We start from the raw sequence: 25896 nt of genomic DNA on the forward strand, positions 1-25896 counted from the left end.
ATGAGTTGGGGAGAGTTAGGGAGAGAGAGGGAGGCACAGAATCTGAAGCAGGCTCTGGGCTCCAAGCTGTCAGCACAAAGCCCGATGCAGGGCTTGAACCCCCAGACCATGAGATCATGACCTGCACCAAAGTCGGATACTTAACCCAACCCAGAGCCACCCAGGTGCTCCAAAAGTCTTTTTTATTGAAGTATAGTTGACACACAGTGTTACATTAGTTTTAATCACGTGTACAATATAGTGGTGCAATAATTCCATTCACTACGCTATGCTCACCCCAAGTGTAGCTATTTTTTGTCACCATACAATGCTATTACAATGCCGTTAGCTATATTCCTTATGTTGTGCCTTTTATCCCCATGACTTATTCATCCATAACTGGAAGACAATATCTTCCACTCCCCTTCACCCATTTTTGCATATTTTCCCTCAGCAACCCCCCAACCACCAGTTTGTTTCCTGTATTTATGGGTCTGTTTCTATGTTTTTGTTTGTTCAACTGTTTTGTTTATTTTAGATTCCATATCTAAGTTAAATCATATGGCATTTCTCTTTGTCTGGCTGATACCCTTTAGGTCCACCCACATTGTCATGAGTATGGCAGCTCATACAGAAAGCCAAGGGATTGTGGTATAGTCATATTTTATCTACTCCTTGGAAATAATACTAAAAAGATTGGATAACCCCACTGCTCACAATTTGTTACCTACTGGGAAAGCTCAGCTAGTAAAAAGAGATTTTAAATTAATAAATATCTATGGATGTGACTTGTTTCTTAAAAATAAAATTAATATCACAGAAGAAAAATAAAATTAACAATGTGTTTTTTTAACAGCAGAAATAGTTTAGACAAAAAAAGTATTTCAGGAGAGATTCCATTCCATTCTATTCTACTCCATTCCATTCTATTCCCCTCCATTCTTCCATTCCATTCCATTCCATTTTGCTATATTCTGTTCTATTCTATTCCCTACCTGCAGCCTAAGAAGAAAAATTAGATGCTGCTTCTTTCAAACACATCATGCTCAGCCAGACACAAAAACTGTGATGTCTCCCAAATTTCATTCCATGTATGGGGTAAGAAAGGAGAGGAATGGAAAAGAAAAAAAGGAAGAGAGAGCAAACACCCATGGGGTGAAGAAAGAGAATTTCAGAGGTATGTCTAATAATTAGAGATTCTGCTGAGTTTTAGTGCCTGATTGGATCCCAATCTTCTCTATCTTCACTGTCTTCTGTTTTTATTATCCTTGGTATTTTCTTCCAAAATAGTTTCAATGTTCTGACATATGAATTTATGACTTTAAAAACAACTAATTTATAACTCCCTGCCATCACATAGATGATTTGATTTCTGACTTTTTAAACACCACCACAACAAATACAATAAAGGATCAAGTAAATATGTCTTATAAATTGGTCCCTAGTCATAGTGATCATCTGTCATAAAAGTAAATGCAAAACTTCTCATGAAATAGCACTTGAAATTCACTATTTCACCCTTCCTTCTAGCTCTCACCATCATCCCCATACCCAAAGAAACTTTGTCTTACTGAAAATTTTCTCTTAATTTATAGGAGCCTTACCTTGGACATCTTCTGTTCTTAACTTTCCTCTACTTGGAATCCCCCTATCTTTCCTTTCTCCCACATTCCATTGTTTCTGATTTTTTTTTTAATGTTTTTATTTTATTTTTGAGACAGAGAGAGACAGAGCATGAATGGGGGAGGGTCACAGAGAGAGGGAGACACAGAATCTGAAACAGGCTCCAGGCTCTGAGCTGTCAGCACAGAGCCCGACGCGGGGCTCGAACCCATGGACTGTGAGATCATGACCTGAGCCGAAGTCGGACGCTTAACCGACCGAGCCACCCAGGCGCCCCTCTGATTTTTTTATTAAGAAAAAAAAAAAAAACCCAAGACTTGAAAATAAAGCAAAAAGATAGGCAGGCAGTGCCAATGTCACATGAGGGCAAAGGCCCACCAAAGAATTATCTAGGGAAAACAAACTGTTCAACTCACTGATTACTATTGAAAAAATATCCCAAATATAGATTTTTATTCAGGAGAGATGAAAATAATTTATATTCTGGAAAAATGATAATTTCAAAGTTATGCTTTATTGCTCTGTAGGAAATTAACTGGTTTTATACCTAACCTAGAAATCTTACCTTAATATTCCTTTATTAAATTGCCTGTGCATATCTAGCTTCTCAAATGCTTTTTGAATTTTTCTATTAGCTTGCTTGTTCTCTTAATGAGTTGAACAAAATCTTTGATATTTTTATGTTTTTGTAAAACCCAAGTTTTAATGTTTTGAAAATTATACTTTGGCAGTAATCAATTTTGTTACAGACTCCTATTATTTATTATATTGTTTAATTAACTGTTTTACTTTTCAATTATGCTGTGAAGCTTTCAGAATTATAAACTTTTATTTCTGCATCTACAGAACCCAGCCTGGGTTCCTGGCACTTAGCAGGTGCTCAATAAATGCTGCTTATACATTGCTTAACTTATTTTCATGACTTTATTCTTAAATCATGGAGCACAGTCACTTCCATTTGGCCCCAGCGACTTAAATTTATGTCTCCTTTGTTTGACACCTGTGTTAGTAAGTTTAAGTTTTTATTTTAATTCATGCTACCTAACATAAAATGGATCTTAACCAGTCTCAACTCGTATTTCAATGTAAGCACATCCTAAGAAAGATTCTGGTGTACAGGCAGGTTTCGTTTTTGTCCTCTATATTTAATAAGATTATTATACATGTTCTTGTAAAATACAACTGTGAACCAACTGAAATAACTTGCTTATTAATATAAACAGTTTAATCATCAACGCTTGCTTTTAGATCTCTTATCTTGCTCTGCCCACCATTCCAGAGCCTTTATGGCATTAAAGTCTACCAAATCCCAGCCACTTCTCTGCCATGTAAGACCCCCATTAAAATCACCCAGTTCATACCATCACGCGGTTCATACTCTACACTATAAATATTCTACCCAAATTTCCTCATTTTGAAACACTCTCAAGACTATCAGGATGATGATTTGTTGTCTTACAATAAGTTTTAATAAACCCAGCTTTGCCTGATCAACAGATTTTTCTGGTGGACTTTTGAGAGATTGACAGTACAAGCAGACACACTGACAAGTAGCAATCACTGGGACAGAAAACATCTAAAACTTTACAAATCAAGCACAGGAATTAAAACACACATACCAGTCTAAGTCAGTAATAACCCTCTTTATTTTGATAAACTCCCAGAATATTCCTACATTAGAATCCAGGATAAAAATGAAGTTCATAATTATAAATGACTATGTCAATATATTCCTAAATCATGTTCAATGTAATCTGTTTTAGAAGACAAGGAAATATATAATATATTTTACAGAGAGTTCTTTCCAAATTAAATAATATTTTAAAGTTTTGGCAAATAGCTGAAGCTTTCTGGAAAACTAGAGTGTCTAGATAATATATTCCCAGGGGCTTCAGTTAGTTGGGGTACCCCCATATTTTGTTTATTCAGTTATCACCTTCTGAATTGCTAAAGAATGCTACACCTTGGCCTTAAATGGTTCACGATACAAGGAATTCATGTTTACAAATGGTGGGTTAAGTCCACAGGCTTGGTGTTTGTAATCAGACAGAACTGAATTCTATCTCTAGCTCTGCAGTTTTCTAGACTTATAACCATCAGGAAATTATTGAGCTGCTCTGACCCTCAATTTCTTTTTTTATAAAGTTTTTTTTTAATGTTTTTTTTTATTTTTTAAGAGAGACAAAAAAAGAGAAAGAGAGCCGGCAGGGGAAAGGCAGAGAGAGAGAGGGAGACACAGAATCTGAAGCAGGCTCCAGGCTCTGAGCTGTCGGCACAGAGCCCAACCCGGGATCAAACTCATGAACTGTGAGATCATGACCTGAGCTGAAGTCAGAGGCTTAACCTACTGAGCCACCCAGATGCCCCAAACTCTTTTTCTGTTAAAAAGGAAAAAAAAAAAGATAACTATACCAATCTCACAGAGCTACTGTGATGCTTATAATGTGGAGTAGTTAGCACCTTATTTGTCAGGTGAGTGAAGGAACTAACTAATGAACATATTAGCAAGTACTATTATAAGTGTTCGACATGTATAAACAAATTGAATTCCTAGATTTGTGCTTGAGGGAAGAACTATTTATGTCCCTGCTCTACAGATGAGAAGATTGAGGCTCAGAATATGACCCATCTTGATGAAGTGACATGGTTAGCAGAGAAGTGAGATTCAAATCCAGGAAGTTTGCTCTATAGACCTACTCTTCTCCACTGTGCTGCTAAACAACAAATGATCCCAAAACTGAAGACAATGAACCTTTCAAAACATTGCTTTGCATTTATTTGAACACCTACCAAGTTAATGATTTTGGCTGACACATCTTGATTTTCCTTTATAATGAAAAGTCCTGAAGATAGTTAATGGAATTTTCACCATTTACAATTTTTTTTTTGAACTGAAGGGAAAACTTAATCAATTACTTCTTAACCTGGTGAAATCCCACTCTTTTGCCTCACAAGGCACAGAGATAAACCACTAACCATTTTAAAGCCATGCATTGAAGGTTTCATTAATGGCTTCATTTCCTTGCAAGTGGAAGAGACTTTTATTAAGATAAGTGTTCCTCCACATTGGAACTAACTGAATGGAAGCATGATTGAAAGGAAAACATTAAAATATTATAAGTAACGTCAAGGAAAATGCATCTGCAGATGATACAAGGCTGTGGACAGAGCGATCTATAAAATTTGAAGATAAGGTTACTTTTGAAAATAAAGTTACATAAAATGAACCTGAATAAATAAAATCAGCCCTTGATAAAACAATCCACATTAAACTATAGTCTTTGCCTGGGTGGCTGAGCAATTTGAGGTACTACTCAAATTTTAATCATGGTGAATAGTCTGTGGATGTAGCCTCATTAATTCTCTTCTTACTCCATGGGAATAAAGATTGTGACCTTCATCATAGAGAAGGGTATCTGGAAAGTGAGTCTGTATCAGTTTTCTAGAGTTGTCCATACTTCTGTCTCAGGGGAAGGAATGTTCTCACCCTGGTCATCAGCATCTAGCCCAGGTGGGAGGCCCATGGCTATGGTGCAGGTGGTAGCTTCCATGCTAATAACTAGTTATGTAATTTTCATTGCCTTACAAATGGTGTGAGTTGTTCCCATTGCGGTTAACCATGTAATTTAGCTTTGCATATAGATTTAACATAAGGAGATAATATATTACCTCACAATCTGAAGTTTCTGGGGCTGCTATATGCCCAAGTTTGTTATTATAAATCAACAAATCAACCTCCTGGCCTATAGACCAGGGGTCAGGAAACTTGCTGTAAAAGGTCAGATGGTAAATATATGAGGTTTATGGGTCATATGGTCTCAGTTCTAACTACTCAGTTTGCTATCCTAGTGCAAAAGCAGCCAGACAATACATAAACAAATGGGCATGACTGTTTTCCAACAAAACTATATTTACACAAACAAGCAATGGGCCAGCCTTGGCCCACAAGCTATTATTTTGCCAATCTGAACCTGATAGATCATCAGGATTATATGAGTTAGTATGGTAGACAAAATACTTGCCTTCCAAGTCCACATTCAATCCCCAGAACCTGTGAATATGTTACCTTACATGGCAAAAGGACATTGCTGATGTGATTAAGTTAATGGTGTTGAGATGTGAAGGGGAGGTTTTCCTAGATTATTCGGTGGGTCCTATGTAATCACAAGGGTCGTAAGGGAAAAGAGGAAAGCAGGAGAGTCAGATTGAGAGATGTGATGCCAGAAGCAGAAGTTGTAGTCATGTGGCCTCCAGAAGCAACTGACAGATTCTCCCCTAGAACATCCAAAAGGAACACAGCCCTGCCGACACTTTGACCATAGTTTAGAAAGACCAATTTTGGACCTCTAAACTCTAGATCTGTGAGATAATAAATCTGTGTGAGTGTAAGCCACTAAGTTTGTAGCAATTTATTATAGCGAGAGGAGGAAACTAATGCATTTGGGTTGGCATGAGTCTGTTTAGGCCTCTTCAAACTTGGAATGTGTGGAAGGTTGCCCTGTGTCTGCTTAGTTAAGCTAGAACTATTATGTTTCTAGAATCCCTGCCCTATATGATTTAGATTCTCAAGTTAGATTTGAAAGGCAGAAGCAAAGTAGCAGCCATTACACTCTGAAGGTTGTAATGGTTAGATGCAGTTATAATCTCATACATAGGGGTCTATGAGTTCCAGGTGGTTCTTACTCTCTCTACCAGTTTCTGAGCCTATAGACCCACTGCTGCCCCAGGCAAACCACAGACGCTTATTGGTGTTCCTACAGGGGTGATAGCCACACAGAAGTCAAGATTTCCATTCGATTCTCACAAACCTTCTCTTTACCATCCAATTTTTGTGACTGGACATGCTCTGCTTACCAAAGTAAGCAGGTTTGTGACTCCTCTAACCTCCAGCTTCCCCCGTGACCTTCATTTGACCAGCTCCTCCCACAGGGTTTAAGCTCTAATTCCTATAATAAATCCCTTACACCAAAATTTATAATGCCTCTGATTTGATTATTAATTCTTGACTAATACAGAATACTGTAACAAAGGCAAATGTTGGACCTACAGATCTATGTCAATTGATCCCACAAATTGAGACAGGCCCTGGTGAGTAGACTACCTCTATAGATGGCATCCTTCTCTTGTGATTCTGTGACTACAACAGCCTGTCCACAAGTTTACACACAGAGGCACTGGGGGGAAGGGGAAACAGGAATCTGGTTCTAATCTCAGCTCTGCCAGTGATCCTGGGCCAAGTTGCTTAATTGTCCTGATGATGTGTTCATAATCCAAGAAAATGAAGAAGTGAATGGTAGACCACTCACAAATATTTGGTACCTTTTCTCCAAGGGATGATTATATTTCCTTGTTTCCCTTTCCTGTTAAATGTGGGTATACTCATATAACTTTCTCTAGTTAATGAAATGTGAGGGTAAGTGATGTGCAGAGGCTTTAAGAACTGCTTTCTCTCTTTCACTTCTGCAGCTTAGCACAGAGTGAAGGTGATGTTTAAGTAGGGCTACAGCTGCCCGTGATGGACATGCAGCCTGAATGAGTACTAAACATCTATGTTTGTAAGTCACTGAAATGGTGGAGTCACTTCAGCATGACCTGGGCCATCCTGACTGATAGAGGACTGAACTAGATGCTCCTTCTGTACAATATCAAACACCCTGGTTTGTAACAAACTTCTAGATGAGCATATATATATATATATATATATATATATATATATATATGCAAATACATATATATACATATATATATATGCTTTATATATATAATGCATATATGATTTTATAATATGCTTTTATATATATATATGTAAAATTTCAGTTTTAAAAAATTCCCATAGACATAAATACATAAAACAGAAACCTAGTATTATCTGTTCAAAATTAATTCACAGAAATATATGCAATAAAATAATATTTATATTAGTCCCTGGTTAAGTGGTACCTAAAATTTACCTATAATAACAAACACCTCAAATGACTGAATCTTGAAATAAACAGGCTGATTGACAAAAAGTCAGGGCTACAGAGACACCATTTATGCACCCTCTTCTAAAAGACTACTAATTATTTTTCCTTTCACTGTCTTTTTAATATAACTTCCTGCTTTGAGCTGAAGAATTCATACCTGGGGCTCAACAACCTCAAATACTAGTAATTCAGAGACATTTAATTAACTGTGTGGTGGGTAGTTGTATTTCTTAGGTTATTATCTGGAACTTTCTGAATTAAAAAATTTAGAATGGTATCTTGATCCTAAGAATCAATCTCTTAAATTTGAAAATAAAATAAGTTAGTACTTTCTTTTTTAAAGCTATTCACTTAGAAATGAAGATGCAGAAAAAAGAAAATAAGAAAGGATGAAGGGAGAGAGAAGAAACAAATGGTAATAAAATACCATTGAGAACAAGTAAATTATGTGAAAATCCAACGCTTCAATACTTGCAGTCTTCTCTAAAGTTGGTGTAACATGTCATTTTAGTCCAAAGTCCTTTTATTAAGGGCTATAGGGGCCACTATTTATTTTATGGGCTTTTTTGTTGTTGTTTTCTTTCTCCTCATCCTAAAAATGCTCAATAGTGCCAAATGTGCTGCAATTTCATTGAGCGGCATGTTGTAAAACAATGCACTTCATGATTATTCAGTGAAAGTTTGTGCTGAGGAGCATTTAAGTCTGAGGATTTCTAACCAAGGAATGAACAAAGACATGGCATTATCATTTATCTAACTTTGTCCCTTTCCAGCAAATGAAAACATGATGGCTTTTCAATGACAGAGGAATCCATTTTGAATTGAAATATTGCAAGTGGTTAACTAAACAGAATTTTGTATATTGTATACACCTATTTTGATCATCTGACCCCTTCCCCCTTTTTCAGAAATTGAAAAGAGATTCTGATTGCTTTCCAACTCAAAATTAAAATTCTAATCACTGTCCTCCCTTACTTAGGTGTCTTCTGTTTTCACAAAGCAGGACATTTTCCCACCTTCTGTAGGAAAAACTGCATCTCACTGTCTCTTTAGAATAGTCATTCAGTCTTGATTCATACAAATTTAGCTTTCATAGATTAATCATTCATCTATTCATCCACAATAATTTCACAAATATTTGCTAAGTTCTTGCTTTGTGTTGGGCAATATGCTCAATTATGTTAGTGGTGAGCAAGACTGATCTTGTCCCTACCCTCATGGAGCTTGCAATCTAGGGGAAAGAAGAAAATATACAAATAACCATACATATACAAAAGCATGAAAAGACAGAGCTCAGATCCAAAGGATGAGAAGAGCAAATGACCCAGGTGAAGGGGGAGGGAAGATATTTCTAGATAGAGAGGGTGACATATGCAAAGCTCTCTGGTATATACAAAGGTACCATGACATACAATGTTTATAAGCAAGAAAAAGAGTAAAGGCTAATTCTTAGAGTCTTACGTTCATTCTTATGTTCATCTTCTTCCTTCGATTCGTTCACTCACAGTTTTCAGAGAAACTATACCATGCTAGGCACTCATGCTGATTATCCATAAGTTAAATTAATATGATCCCAATAAAAACACCAGCAAGATAAAAAAAAAATGTCAGTGATCATGAAGCTCATGGAAATCATGGGCTAGCATGGCAGACAAACAAGCATATCACCACTGGGGGTTCCGCACAAAGAGTGGCACACACAAGCTGTGCACAGACACTCTGTGGATACAGGGACATATAAATCATACCTGGGACAAAAAGCACCAGTCACGGGAATCTCTTCCCAGTGGAGGTGCTCTTTAAGCTGAATTATGGAAGTCTAGTTGAAGAGGGAAAAGAACTAAGAAAGGTAATTTTGGCAGAGGGAAAATTTCATACTAAGGAATAAAGTTCTGATGACCTTCCCAGACCTTCCATAGAGTGAAAAATTTGTATATGAGAGTGGGAACAGCTAAGTAAGAGGGCCTATGCAATAGGCCTAGGGTAAGGTGTCTCCAGTTTTCCAGTTCACAGCACTCTTAGTGTCTCAGTCATTTCTTCAGGCTGCCCGTAGGCCAAAAGTAAGGTCTCAGGGTTTCGTTTCTTAAGTATTTATGTCCAAACAACTTAAGTATTTATGTACTAACAACTCAGTAGCCATATGGAAAAGTAATAGGCATAAATTGAAAGGAAAAATAGTACTTTGATTTCACTCTTAAATAACTATAATTATTTGCTAATGGGATGGTGCTTCTGTTGTTACTAAACCCTTAAAATTTGGAACCAGGGGCGCCTGGGTGGCGCAGTCGGTTAAGCGTCCGACTTCAGCCAGGTCACGATCTCGCGGTCCGTGAGTTCGAGCCCCGCGTCGGGCTCTGGGCTGGTGGCTCGGAGCCTGGAGCCTGTTTCCGATTCTGTGTCTCCCTCTCTCCTCTCTGCCCCGCCCCCATTCATGCTGTCTCTCTCTGTCTCAAAAATAAATTAAAAAAAACAAACAAAAAAAAAAAAAAAAACAAAAAAAAAACAAAAACAAAAAACAAAAAAAAAATAAAATAAAATTTGGAACCAGACTGGACTCTGCTATCCGCATTTCCTATTCCATATAGATTTTCATTTGGTGTTTCCTTTTTATCACAATAATGCTCAAAAACCCAACTCGGGAATAACATGGCATCATAGAAAGGAATGTTGTATGATCCAATTTTGAAACTGTGGATTACCTTGAAACCAATAGTTTACATGTTGTCCAAAAGATGTTGAGCATCTATATTTCCTTCAAAATGGAAAGAAATCCTGCCTCACTCCTATCAGTTGCCCCTATGAGTTTGCTATGGTGCCCTGAGTGCCTCGGGCAACAAACTTGCACAGGCTAAAGTAATCAGGCTTCCTCCTGAAACTTATAGGGAGCTCCTAAGTATCTCTAATTAAAGGGAAGGGAAGTAGTCAGGTAGGGTGTGTGTGTGCGTGTGTGTGTGTGTGTGTGTGTGTGTGTGTGTGTGTGTGTTAAAGATCATTCTGGCAGGTTGTGTAAAAACCTAAAAAGTAAAAGTTCAAAAAACCTTAAAACTTCAAGGAGACCAGTTCAGTGGGTTAGCTGAGAAGTAATGAGGAGTGGTAGCTGGGATGGAGTAGAGAGGACAGTATAGCAAAGACTCTCAGCTGTCTCCTTGCCCCTGGCCCTCTCAGAGGTCCTTCCACATTGATGGCCTCTTGCGTCTGCTTGAGGGGGAGTTCTGGCTGTCAGAGGTGCTCACCATGCAAGGCACAAAGAGTAGCAGGATATGCCAGCCCAAAATAAGACCAAGGAGTTCAGAACATGCTACCCCCAAATATGCCACTTTTCTATATTCTTTATTTTGAGGTGTAAGCACTTATACAAACAGCATATACAGGAGAGACTTTCTTTGAACTTACATATCTGCCTAAAGACAGACTTCTAAAAGGAACTCAAGTGTCAAGGATTGCCTCCCTGAAAGTTTCATCAGCTAGGGAGGATTGGCCTTCATCACAGGAGAAAAGACTAGAAGTTGACACCACACCCAGACAAACTGTCACAAACTATCTATCATATCTCCCACTTATTCTTCCAAGATCCATCCTCTTTCCTAAAAATCATTTATTCTCCTTTAGGAGGCCTCCATTCCCTCTCTCCTCCCGCTATTATGATACACAAGCCTGAATTCTAAGCCACTTCTTTGAGTCACTTATTTTTTCCTGGGTCTCTCCTTTGTATATATGGGGTGTACCTGTTAATACACTTCTCTTTGTTTTTCTCTGGTTGATCTGTGTTGTATTATAGGAGTCTCAGCCAAGAATTCAGAGGGTAGAGGGAAAATTATTTTTCCTCCTATATAGGGGCAACCTCCAGCAAGGAAGCACAGGGTTGGTGGAGAAATACCTTAGCTTCTTTATCCTCTGATTCTGAAGCGGGTTCTATGTGGTTTCTCAGAGATTCCACAGCTAGACTGCCTTAGCTTCCACTGGTAATAATCTCCTTACTGTCATACCCATTATAGGTTTTCCTCTTTCCCATCTGATTTCCCTACTGCCCCATGGTGCATCCTGGGAAAAATTACCTCCTCAATAAATTTCTTGAACCCAGATACTTGTTCAGGGTCTGCTTTAGAGAGAAGACAGAAGGATAGGAGAGACATTACAGAAGTCAAAGGAACTGCAATAGATGACTCATTGGAAGGAGAGGAGTGAGGCAGAGAAATCTAGAATGACTCCTGGATTTCCAGCTGCACATTGCGGTTCTATTGGTGACATTCACAAAGGCACTAGCCACAGGAATTCAAGAAGATTACCCCCGACACACTAAGACTGAGGGCACTGTGGGACACACAGTGGAATTTTCCATCAAGCAGTTAGATATTTAGTTGTGGAGATGGCAAGAAAAGTCTTAGCTCGAGCTATTATCTGGGAATCAGAAAGACATAAGTACTAATTGAAGCCCCAACACCACCAAAGTGTTAGAGCTTGACTGATGCTGCTAAGGAAAGACATTTTGCTGTCCAAGAAGAGCAGAGGGTGAACAAGGGAAGTCACAGGGGGTTTATGCTAGAGAGGTCACCGCCAAGACTCTTAAGGAAGAATGATCAGGCAGGAAGGAATTAAAGAGAGTAGAGAATTATTCTGGGAGCTAAGAGAGGCAGGAGTCCCAAATGAATGGTCCTGGTGTCAAGTACTGCAGGGAGCTCAAGTTAGATAAGGGCAAAGAAAGGCAGGGAGCATCACACAATAATCACACCTGGGAAGTTGCAGAGAACAGCCCTGAAAAGAGAGTTTGGAAGAGGACACACCATGGTGGGCCAGAGGCATCATGGAATGAACTGACCTCAATTCTGGCTCTGCCTGGAATCCTGGAGTGAGCTTACATTCTTCCTCATGTAAACACGAAAGGGACAGCATGCAAGGCCCTCAGAGGGTGGTTCTTGAAGTTCATTCAGTAGCCTGTAGACTTTGCTTAGTGTTCCAAACAGAATATTGATTTAAAAAAAGAGAAAAAAGAGAAAGTCTCAGCAAAGCTCATCTGATCTCAGTTGGGCATGGAATGTAGGCAGGGCACTGTGTCCAGGGGTGTGAAGAAATGAAGATGAACCAAATGCAGCTTCTGACCATCAGGATTTTGTAGTCCAGTCTGGGTTTTGCAGTTATAATACAACTACTATTTTTTTTTATTTTTTTTAACGTTTATTTATTTTTGAGACAGAGAGAGACAGAGCATGAACGGGGGAGGGTCAGAGAGAGGGAGACACAGAATGTGAAACAGGCTTCAGGCTCTGAGCTGTCTGCATAGAGCCCGACGCGGGGCTCGAACCCACGGACTGCGAGATCATGACCTGAGCCGAAGTCAGCTGCTTAACCAACTGAGCCACCCAGGCGCCCCTAATACAACTACTATTAACATATAAAGTGGATAGTGGCAAATTGCAACAGAAAGCTCCATTTCTCTACATCTCTCCTGTGCCTTCCATTCTTTAAAATAAAATTTTTTGTGCAATTTATAACTTTCCTGTAAACTCTTCACAGCAAGTGTTCTGAGTGACATTATCCCTCTATATGACTTTTCCCAGGACTGGACATAAAATTAATTTTAATGCAAACCCTCTTTATCTGGTTACAAACACTGAGGCCTGTGTTCTTCACTAGGCAGTGCCATGAATTATTGATTATGATTTAGATTCTATGGAACTGTCCTTCTTACAACAATTCTTTGACACAGACCAGGGTTTCTACATTTTTTATTGAGATATAATTCATACAACATAATGTTCATTTTAAACCATTTTAAAGTGCGTAATTTAGTGTTTTTTGGCCTTTTTGCAGAGTTGCGCACACGTGGTCATTATCTGATTCCAGAACATTTTCCTCACCCCAAAAAGAAACTGGATACCCATTAGTAGTTACTCATTTCTACCTCATCTCCTACCCCCAGCCCCTAATCTACCTTCTGTGGGTATAGGTTTACCTATTATGGACATTTCATACAAATGGAATCACAACATGTGGCCTTTTGTGACTGGCTTTTTTCATGCATAACGCTTTCAAAGTTCAGGCATGTAATAGCAAGTATTGGTATTTCATTTTTTTTATTGCTGGATAATATCCCATTGTATGGATGGACTATGTTTTGTTTATCCATTCATTAACTGATAGACATTTGGCTTGTTTTCTTTGAGTATAATTCTATCTTTAACCTGTGAGGAGGTGCCAACCAGTTTCCCATGTTGAATGTACCATTTTACATTCCCATGCAACATATGAAGGTTCCAACTTCTCCACATCCTCACAAACACTTGTTCTCTTCCACTGATATTTTTAAGGGCAGATTTTATTATCCCCATTTCACAGATAAATAAAGATGGGTTTACATAGCAATCAATTAGAAAGGACAGGATTCAAATATTAGTTTTCAAATTCTTAGGTCAGTTTCCTTCCAGTGATACCGCAAAGTCATTCTGAAACCATATCAACATCAAGGTGTTACAAACACATAGAAAAATGCACTGACAAAACTCAGGTATGATATAAATGACAAAAATCAGGTATGATATAACTAGGAAGTGATGTGGATTTCCAACATACAAACATGTATGTGTGTGTACATCCCATTCATTATGCTACTGGCTTATTGATGTACTCCTCAGAATATCAATGTACTAATGAGAAGCTTTCAAAGAAGATGAACTTCAATTATATTAATACCTTTAACACTGAGAGAAGATGATTCACTAGCATCAAAAGCATATGTCTTTGTAGTTCTTCAAACCGATTTATGATGTGATTCTAGCCCGTCGTTCACTATATCTGGACACTTCTATTCATGCCATCAAATCAGGGTTATTGAAAAAAGAGGCAGAGTATCATCTAAAGCTGAAGTATCCAATTCTTCAAACTGCTTCTCACATTTTTCCCAAAGCATAATATCTTTAAATTTTCTTTATAGTATAGGCCCTTCGAGACATACATATTTAAAGCTTGGACATTCATTCGATTATTATTTAAGCCAAATTTGTCAAAAGTGGAAATGCTGTCACACAGGTTGTGTGACTAGAATGATAAAATTGGCAGTGCTTGGTCCCAAATTAGCCCCTGACATTTTTTTTTCTAGTGGAATAATATAAATACATTTTGAGTACCGTAAAAGCATCCTCCTCACTTGTCATAGGACACTGATAAAATATATTTTCTTGTTTAAAGCAATTGAAGTGTGTTGATGCAATATGTCAGAACCCTTACACTGGATGAAAATTTCTAGTCTAGAAAAAATCAACTCCACAAGAAGACAGGTAAGACTTAACCCTGAGAAAATTTCCTCTCTTTATTTAAATCAAAACAATATAATGTGGAATATAAATGGACACATGAAACAAATATGAAATTATCCATTTCAGATGCTTATTCTCCATGTCTCACATTAATACTATCTGAATAGTTACTATCAGAGAGAATAATTAAGTCACATCTCTGAATTACTTACAGGAAGTCTATGATATTATATTTTGGTGATAATATCACAGGTATATAACATTATGAATAGTTCTACTGAGCTTGAATTTGAAATAATTCTCCTAAGTAATGGCTTACAGTATCCAAATGCGTGCAGGTAAACCAGCAGGCTACTTGGGAATACTGGCAAGTGTATGTTTAATTTCTATCCGTTGCCAGATAAATTAGATTTTATGAAATGCAAAGAAAGATGTTTGCAAAGTTTGCCTTTACCACTGTTTAAAAGAAAGAAGGTTTCAAATTACCCATAATTTTAAAAAACATATTATACTGGGGTTGAGTTAGTTAAAATTCTTTTTTTTTTTTTTTGAGTTTGTTAAAATTCTTAATACTAAAGATATAATCAGATCCTAAGAGTTTATTTAGATTTTTTAGCAGAGAAAATCTGTTGGAATTCTGGGACCTTCTTTCTCTAGGAATGTTATGCTTTTTTGTCCAAAACCATAATAGTTAGAGTGACACACATGAAGTGGTGAAAGGGAAGGAAGTGTCTGCCTATTCAGCCATATAAGTCAGACCAGTCTGGGGATCAGTGAGGCATCAAACCAACAAGCACTCCATGCCTCAAATTCTTCCATGACTCAACATCCAAATTAGGCAATTGAAAATCCTCCTTTGGTATCCCAGCTTTCCAGGTATGAAACTCATCACTTGCATATAAATTCACCAGATTCTGCTTTTGCGTTGCTATTAAATGAGCGGCAATAAGATCGCCTTAAAATAATATACATCTTTTTTCTCATGTTTATGTTATGGGTGAGATAAACAATAAACCTTAACCAGCAGAAAACAGAGGAACTAAGACTTGCTCTGAAGAAGAAATACTGTGTAATACTGGAGGAGAGATAGCCTTCTTTCCCCCTTGACCCTGACCCACAAATACTCATGAATACACATGATTAGAGTAGCTGCAATTGCAGTAAATCAGATAAGCAAGATTTTGTAAAACTGGAAGCAGAAAGGGTTGACAGAGCAGTTAGTCTTCCCTGAAAGGCATAACCAAGAGATCTTACTTTATTCAAACTTAGGGCAGAGACATTTCTCTGCCCTTTAAAAGAGAAAATTAAATTCAAATTTGGCTCACATTTTTGCATGTATTTTGCAGTGTGCTCTTAGGCTCTTGTGCATTACATTGTGAGGTATATAGATTCACACTCATTTTTGAATAACGTAACTGATACACAAGTTATTGTAATTCCTCTCATTATTCTTCCCAGCCTGCACCACTGGTCCTGGATCAGCCAATGGGCAGAGAAACAAATATGGAAAAATCAAGAATTGTGTATTTGCTTCTTAGTATATTTTTGTGAAATCATTTACTTTTTGCCATTTCAATTTAAAAAGAAAAACAGTTATTTTTCTTAGGCTTTCTTGCATTTTCTTCACTGTTCAGCTTTGTTTTCATTTTGCATTATATTTCCTATATTTAGAATCTCTTAAGTTTCTATCTATGAGAATTTGTTTCTAAAATTGAGAGAACTTGAAATTTTTAAAATAACTTTAGGAACTGCTTCTATGACTCTTTGCTGTCTCTATAGGACTAGTCATATAATCCTCTATCCTTATGGATGTATGTTACCTGAGAGTTATGTCATTAACATTTCACAGAACTGCCATTTTATGAATCTATACTCTGCTCTGTTACTTATTAGCTTGTCCAATATTCAGGAATCACAGAAATGAAGTAAAAAAAAAAAAGTAATGGTGAGACAATTTTGCAGGGATGTAACAATAATAAAAGCCATAGCATTTAGACATGTTGTCAAACTATTTAATAATAATGGTCCTAATACTACTGCTAGTCATAATAAAAATTACTACAAGTAGAATATAAGCTCAACAAGCACCAAGTACTTGGAATAGTGATTAGAACATAGTAGTTGCTGAATACATATTTGTTGGACAAATTACTACTAATGAACCTTACTAATGAAACTTACTATGCAGTCTGCAAAGCATTTCATAAAAATTGTAGCATCTGAGTCTCATGAAAATGTTGGGATGGACCTACTATTATTATTTATTATTGTTATATTTTTATTTTTTTCTGTTATATTTTTAAACATTTGCATTGCAGCATGGAAATTTCCCAAACAATGCATTCAGAAGAGATGGAAAGATTGCACTAAAATTATTCAGCTCACAGGGACAAAGATCTGGGTGGTTAATATACTGTTATACTTAAGCCATAGATATAACTAGAACACTATACTCTTTCTATGACACACCTGCCAAGCAAGTAATTCACCTTCTACACATTTCAGGAGCATGTGTAAGTGTTCAAAACAAAGATTGCTATGGTGTGGCTTAAACTGAATCTGTAACACATTTTCCATGAAAAAAAGCTCTTTATAATTCTATTGAATAGTACATAAACAAGTCTAGAGAGCTTTCTCGATACTGACAGGTTTATTTTTATTTTCAAAGTGGTATTGGTTTTATTTGCTTTGCTCTTTTAGTGTCTCAGTTTAACAGCCTAAGAATAGCTTCTATTCTATACATTGAAATTGCTCTTCTGAAAAACATATCTGAACATTTGCAAGAAGAAATACACAGTTTAAAGCTGCTGCCTTTCCTCTAGACTATTAACCCTCTAGATATATGACAAAATCGCCCTGTTGTTCAAATCTAATGGTAGGCTCGGGACTCCGTGGTCCGTGTTTTGAATTGACTATTTTCCTCATGATACAGTAATCTGATAACTGCTGCTCAGGTCAGGGAAAAATAAAACACTCGAGATGAACGTTTGCCTTGAAAATCTGTTTATAGTTTCTATACAAATTTCACTGTAATATACTTTCTTTGACAGTGCACTGGGCCAGTAATGCCTCTGGAAGACACTGTTGTAGAAACCAGTAATGATTTTCCTGGGAATGTTCCCTAGCCTTGGAAAAGGAACTGAAAATAATTAAGTGGACAAATCTGGTTAAATTGAGATGTTTTATACTTTCACTTTAAATAAAATTTCCTTGGTTTTTGCTACCATATCTGCAGAAAGCACAAGTGACTAAAAATAATTCTTTCAAACTATAAAAGATGAAGCAAAAATTTCAGACACTCTTACAGAAAGAATTGATTATGGGCATATTGTAAGATTTTGAAGAAAATATAAGATACCTTATTTCCCAAAACGTTAAAAGAAGACATAATTTGGATGAATCATTATATTGGAAAAATATGAGGTAACTACCTTAGCAAATTGCTAACCCTCAATTTGTTTTGTATCTTCTAATTGATTAACAATTTTATATATATCCAGCCTTGGGTAGCCAACTTTTCAGCTGTTTGACATGATGATTCAAAATTTAGTGTCATGAGATGTTAAGAAAAAGTTCAACCAAGGTGACACAATATTGTGATATTATTTCTCCACTACATAAGAATTACATTTTCAATAACTCTGTTCATTCATAGGATACAACACTAGTCACATTAATTGCCATCCTTGTAACATGTATATCTTACTATACTCAAAAGAAGCAGAGAAGTTGTATGACTGAGTTCAAGAATAAAAATCTTTGGACAACCTGTGTTTAGCATATTACCCTACTGGAAACTCAGTTTAACTTAACCCAATGGTCTCAATTCAGTCAGACCCATAATAAATATTTTGAGAAGACCTCTTGAATTCGCTGAAATGACATCTATTAATAGTAATACTTACCCGTATCCAGGAAGCAGAAAGTGTCAGGGACCCACCCACATCCTCCCAGAACTCAGAGTTCCAGTACCTGCCCATGCATAGCACCCTCCAGCAAGTCCCTGTATGTGATTCTGCCTCAGGGTTTTCTCTCAGGCTGGCCAAGGAGCAGACAGGAAAGTCTAGGGAATTACTACCCCAGGAGCAGTCCTCAGCCAGCCACAGGTGGAGGTGAAATATAAATGGCTCAACTCCCCTCATTCTCCAGATGGGACAATTGTAGGCATGTTCTATATGGTTTCCAGAGAGCTCGCCAGCAAGAGTGAGCCTCTGTTGCCCAAAGTAGTGACTTCCTTGTAATAGGACTCGGCTCCCTTCCCTTCCCTTTCTCACTTCCCCATACTTCTGCCAGTGCTTCCTGTCCTAGCCTCCTGAATAAAGTACTTTTGCACAAATCTTTGTCTCTAGGTCTGCTTTCAGGGGAATCCAAATCAAGACAATACATCAATTTTTTAAAAATGAATATAATGTCATAGGGGTGATATGAAAGAGATGTAAAGGGAAAGTGACAAAGTAAAGTTCTGTTCTCAAAGTAAATACTCAGACATGGCTACCTACTGCATAGTGTAACACACAATGAATTAAGCAGCACGTATGAAAGGGTTAAACAGTTGCTTTCCTACATGGAATCACCATGAAAAGAACATCTGCAAATGCAGACTCACACAAGTGCAATGCATTGCCAAGTACCCTAAGTGGTGCGGCCACCGATGGCAGGGTTTTCTCAGGACACTAGGCAAAATGCTGAGCAAGCTAAGCACAAACTTCCCTTAATTTTCATGGTGGTTCATTCATATACTGAAAACAAAAGCTCTGTTTGTAATGTACCTTGTTGTTTATAAATAGGCTTTACTTATATGACTGTCAGGCAAAACATTCACATGTTGTGCAGGATAAGGGACAGTTTCTCAGTGTGTGTCTGGTCAGCCCACACATTGTAGCACCTGTGGCTCACAAAATGCTAGTGGTACCCTCCAATTGTTTTCACTGTCCAAAACCATGTTCACAAAAAGCTCCCTACAACGCAGTAGTATAAAGTACCATGGGTTTATTTATTTTAAAAAGATAATTAATTAATTAGTAATAAACACACAAATAAGTAAAAAAATAAAAGACATAAAACAGCAGAGGAAAGGAAAAAGGCACTGGATTTAGACTTTCCCAATTTAACTCCCACCTCCACTTTTTGTTAGAGGTAAGACCTTAGGCAATTTACTCATGGTCCATCTGGCTCATATTCCACATCTGTAAAGTGGAAGAAACCACACTCTAACTCAAGCTGTTTCAAGGCTAAATGAGTAAAACACAATGTCTGGCACAAAGTGACAGTTCAAAAATATTAGCTATTCTTATTATTATATTGTCTGGCTAAATGACTGATCTCTGTAACCCAAGTCATCTCTCTGATTCATACCACCACGTGGTATGAATTATGCAATATATGACAACATGGGTCGAGGTATATAATTCTAAGTTTTCCAGGCATGGTCTATGAATTTACCATTATTCCATGTTTTCTCACCTCCTCATCTCTGCTGTCCTTTCTTGGTCACTGGTTATTGCCAGTAATAATGACCTGATGAGAATATTGTTATAGATTTTGTACCCTTATGCCCAGTTAGGATGTATTTTAAAAGGGAAGTATAGGGAAAAAAGAAGAAAGAAAAATATTGATTTAGCCTTGTTCTCCCCTCTTTTGCTAAATCAAAGAAATACAAGGAGCTAGCAGGAGAATCTAAACAACAAATGAGATGATGTATAGGAACACACTGTTGTAAACTATAAAGTGAAGTGCAAATGTAAAAATTCTTGTGTTCTTGTTATTTATTAATAGTATCATTAGTCACAGAGCTGTTAGAATTCCAGCTAGGAAGGACATGGACACCTAGCATTATCTTTTATAAATGAGATAACTGAGAACCAAGACTAGATGCTGCCTAAAAAGAGATGGGGAAAGGTCACACCAATGGCTCTGTTGCAGGGGGTGCTTTGAGGTGAAGTACTGGCTGGGAAATGGTGGTGCCAAGTTAGGCAGGGGCAGAGGTAACAAATTAAAGGGTCATCTTTTCAAGGCTGCAGAAGTCTTCTTGAAGAAGGGACTGCATTGATTGATGTGGCCTGTAATGGAAACTCAGCTAATGAAATAAAACCAGCATTTAAGAATCTCAAGCTGAGAACTCATTGCCATGGCAACCCTCTCAGAAGGGAACTTGTATAAGAAAATAAGGCGCACTTGACTACACCTTAAAATGAAAACCTACACTGCAGTGAAACAATGAAACATAGGATTTGCTTATACTGTTGTAATGTTTAGAGGTTAGCACCCACATTGTAAGTCCATTGTCTTTTCCATCGGAAGTTATTTTTTAAAGTTTTTTTTTTTTTTTTTAATTGAGATAGAACCTGTGAGAGTGGGGGAGGGGCAGAGAGAGAGGGAGATAAAGAGAATGCCAGGCAGGGTCCACGTGGTCAGTGCGGAGCCCAGTGTGGGGCTTGAACCCATGAACCATGAGATCCTGACCTGAGCTGAAACTAAAAGTCTGATGCAAGTCAGACTGAGGCACCCAGGAGCCCCTGGGAAGTTATTACTTCTGAAGTAATAAGGCACAGATTTTGAAAGGCATGGATTACGTTTCTAAAACTGAAACTGATGGTAAGAATTTGCCACTGAGGACATTTAAGGTCACAGTGCAAAAAAAGAGAAAAATAGATGGCAAGAAACTTACAAAAACCCTTGTAAATTATTTCTATGATCACTTGAAAACAACAAAGACATTATGATATGTAAGATAATGTCTGTGCTACTATAGTGTCTCTACATATGTCTGTCCATCCAATTGCAATTGGAATCTTTCCTCACTGCCCTCAACACTATACTCACCCCTGAAATTTCACCAAGATATTCAGCAAAATAATATAAATAACTTCCATTTGTATGTTTTAGGTAATATACATCCAAAAGGATATTCTGTATATGTGAAGTACTCTTCCAGTCCCAAAACACCCTTTTAGTTTCCTCAGGACACAGCATTGTCCCAGAAATCAAAATAATTTAGTTGTTTAATTTCACCAGCCTGACTATTCATTTCTCAAGTCACATGTGTTAGAATTCTGTGGTTCTAAGACTTGGATCCATTCTTTGACACTTACCTTTATCTTTCCCAAAGTTTTAGAAAAAATCTGTGTCCTCTTTCACTTTTCTTTCACCTTTTTTTTTCCTATTCCCATTTCTAGTTTAATCTGTTTCTAATTATCCCCTCCATAGTGCCTTATACTTTGCCTATCCAAGAATCAACACTCTGAAGGTTGTGGAGAACGTACACAAAGTGAATTTGCATATATTTGAATTTTGCCCAACAGGAATTCATGGTTGGAGGAAAATAAGTGAATTTTATTTGAAGTAAGTTGGAAGAAATAAGATACATGCAAAAATGAGGTCTAGAGAGCATGAAAGATTATTCAGATTTTTCATTTGAAACTTTAAGACTTGAGGAAGAATCATGATTGAAATTGTAAATTTAAACATTCATCACTATTAACAAAGCTGTACTAATTAATAATTCACAGAAGAGATGTGCCACTATAAAATGAACCATTAGATTTATTGATTACTTTTATCCTTTTACAACCTAAAGCAAACATGTAGACATATACTGGAAAGAAGCCACCAAGAAGAACGGACAGAGGAGAGAAATATAAGGAAACTTTATCTCTTAAATTAATAAAGGAGTATTATTTTTTTCATGGTGAAAAAATTTTGTCTACAACATGTTCCAAAAACGAAATAACTACCTTACTTCTATATAGTAATGTGTAACTGTAACTTTTCCCCCTTCTCTATTTAAAAATTTCTTTTTTAGCAAAACTGGGAGGTACATGAAATTTATTTGTATCCCGCTGTTTTCTGTTCTGTGTTTTCTGTTTCTCTCAACCTTCCTCCAGACCCCCTTCCAATTCCCCTCCTCCCTCAGGCTGAGATGCTGAGCACTTTTATCATCCTCTAATTTATGCTGCTAAAGTGAAAAGTAATGTGATAAATTTCTTCATGTTAGGGTATTAGGAAATTAATTATCTACAGATCTCATGAGTATTTGCATTTTAAAGGAAAATTGCAGAGAAAGGACAATGCCTGACCATCATAAATTACTCATTAATTATGGAATTTCAGACATCTGTGGGAAGATATTTAAAAGTGATGAGAGCTAGAGATTGCTCTCAAATCACACAATGGATATGATGATCTGGTCTATTTATTTGTCTGGATGGGCAGGAGATTGAGACAAATTATATATGTGAAGACAATCATTGTACCCTCTGGGTCTTAGAAGATGCTTAAAATGTCTTGGTACTGATAAGTCTTATTAATATTTTTTAAAATAAATAAATGATCACAGTATTTGTTTTACCTCCATTAAAATTTTAAAGAATTCCTTTGGAGAAATTAGAATATGGCAGATATCTCTGACCACTGTACTGTGATCCCAAAGCCTTTGGTTTAACTTTGGCAGAAAAGCAGTGCCTATCAAATATTTCATTTATTCATGGATATTTCTCTGGCCCCCGTGCCACTAGACAGGGCTATGTGAATAGTTCTGGCCAATGAAATGGGAGCAGAAATGGTGTGTGTCATGTCTAAGCTGAAATGGTAAAAAGTTAATGCATGAGTTTGCAAGGTCTCTGTTCTATGGCTGAGCAGGTTGTCAGTTTGAAACATGACAGCTGTGAGATGATGGTATGTCTATAAGCCAGGGTCTCTGAACACAGGCTGCTGAGATTTTGAGGTTATTTGTAGTTGTACCACAACCTAGCTGGTCCAGACCATTATGGCCTTTACCATATTGCTTTACAGTGACTTTGTTACATATCTGCTACCCTACTGTAAATAGATAATCTTCATTCATTTTTGTATCTTTGTTGTAAAATGATGCATCATGGGAGAAACCATAATTATGTGAGTATTTTTTAAAAAGTGAAAGATTAGACTATAAATTTAATACAGTTAATTCTGGTGACAAGAGTCATATAATTTAATTCAATTCAATGCATCTACTGAGCAATAGAAGTCTATGGTATGTTCTGCACTTCCAATACAAATATGAGTTGGTAATAGTAACAATATTATTCATGCTTAGAAATAAGATGACACTAATAGTTATAAACAACATTAATACTAATTTTAATTGCCTGAATAAATTTATTATAAGATAATAGAAAATATATATTGGTCTCTGTCCCCAGTTCTTGACACAGAGTTCCTAAAGCTCTTGTAATTTTCTAAGTAATAAGAAGCTTAGAAGCATCTCTTGTTTTAATACTTGTCTTTGACTACATCTCTGACACAGGACTCTGAAAACCCTTGTAAATTCCTAAGTAATAAGAGCACTAAGGGCAACTTTTTTTCTAATGAGGCAATTCTTGTTGGGCTCTTGACTGGGTCCTGGATGGGGGCTGGTCACTAGAAAGACAAAACAATGATTAGAAGCTTGAAATTTTCAGCTTTACCTCTCATCATCCAAAGAGGAAAGAAGGACTAGAAGTGGAGTTGATGATTGGTCATGACTGTGAGGGAGTCTCACATTAGGACAGGGTTCAGAGAGCTATCAGGCTGGCAAACACAATCATACTAGAAGGGTAAAACACCCCGGTTACACAGGGACAGAAGCTCCTATAGTTGGGGCCCTCCCTGACCTTGCCCTATATACCCGTTCACCTGGATGTTCATCTATATCTTTTATCACATCCTTTAACAAACTGGCAACTGTAAGCAAGTATATCCTTGAGTTCTGTGAGCCTCTCTAGCAATTAACTGAACCCAAGGAGGAGGTCATTGGAACCTTGTATCTATAGCTGGTTGGCTCAGAGACTGAGTTTGCTACTGGCATCTGAAGGGTTTAAGTGTGGAGAAAACTGGGGTTAGGGATCAGACCATTTGGGACTGGGCCCTTAACCTAGGAGATCTGACACTATTGCCAGGTAATTAGTATCAAAATTAAATGTAGTACACCATAAGGTGGCCCAGTGAATTGCTGGGTATGAGTAGAAACCTCCACATATTTGGTAACCAGAAGTGAAGGGATTTGTGTGAAAAGAAAAGAAGACTTACAGGGAATAAACACAAAATCAAGAAGAACAAAATTTGGGGGCGCTTGGGTGGCTCAGTCGGTTAGGCGTCCGACTTCAGCCCAGATCATGATCTCATGGTTCGTGAGTCCAAACCCCACATTGGACTCTCTGCTGTCAGCATGGATCCTGTTTCATATCATCTGTCCCCCTTTCTCTCTGCTGCTACCTCACTCATATTCTTTCTCTCTCTCTCTCTCTGTTCCTCCCCTATTCATGCATGTGCATGCTCTCTCTCTCAAAAATAAACATTTAAATTTTTTTTAAGCCAAAAAAAAAACCAACAACAAAGTTTTTCCCTACACAGGGAGAAAACAATTGAGTTTTTCCTTTGCAAATGTACTAACTGAATACTTGGTAATAATTTATTTCTGTCTTAATAGCATCAAGAAATGACATGATGAATGTTTAGAGGTCTGGTTTTCAGAATAGATGCCAAAGTAAGAATGATCTCAATCTCTTAAATTTGCTAAATCATAAAATGTGAAAATAACTTATACTTAAAGTAATATTACCAAATACTTTGATAGAGAATTACATTTTTCCAGTTCTTACATCCATTATCTCAACTGACCCCCATAACAGCCTCTTGAGTTAGATATATCTGAGATAACAGTAATAATTTAGTGATTCTTTGTATGTAGAAATTGAAGTTATGAAACATGTTTTCTCCTGAGGCTACGAAGTGTTGACGTGGCTTGCCTGTGGTCACACAGGGGTAACTGTAAAGCAAGCACTGGTAAAAGGGTTTTTGAGAAATTTTCTTTGACATGTATTATAAATGAGCTCGAGTTAAGTTTATTTTCTATCTTAATATCCAGGCTTTTTATAGCAATAATCGCTCCCTATCTATTTTAATAAGTCTATAAAGTATAAGCCTACACTATCAAACATATATCCAGTTGCAATAAGTTGCTAAGAATTTTCCATTTTCCCCACATAATGAGGATTTGATGACATTAATATTATGATTTTTTAAGCATTATAATTTTTTAACATTGGCCAAGAACATGACAT

The 25896-nt window shown here is 37.1% G+C and overlaps 1 protein-coding gene and 1 long non-coding RNA gene across 2 annotated transcripts in view; one reads left to right on the forward strand and one right to left on the reverse strand.

Annotated features, from left to right (window-relative positions):
* The window catches only part of MACROD2 (mono-ADP ribosylhydrolase 2), a 2034677-nt gene that overhangs the window by 751981 nt on the left and 1256800 nt on the right, over positions 1-25896 (reverse strand). The window lies entirely within an intron of this gene.
* LOC144615807 (uncharacterized) lies at positions 976-4863 on the forward strand. Its single transcript, XR_013554420.1, has 2 exons — positions 976-1156; positions 4200-4863. It is a non-coding gene; the product is annotated as an uncharacterized LOC144615807 (long non-coding RNA).

The sequence above is a fragment of the Panthera onca genome, chromosome A3 (genome assembly GCF_046562875.1).
Source record: "Panthera onca isolate mPanOnc1 chromosome A3, mPanOnc1 haplotype 2, whole genome shotgun sequence".
NCBI classification, from domain to species: Eukaryota; Metazoa; Chordata; class Mammalia; order Carnivora; family Felidae; genus Panthera; species Panthera onca.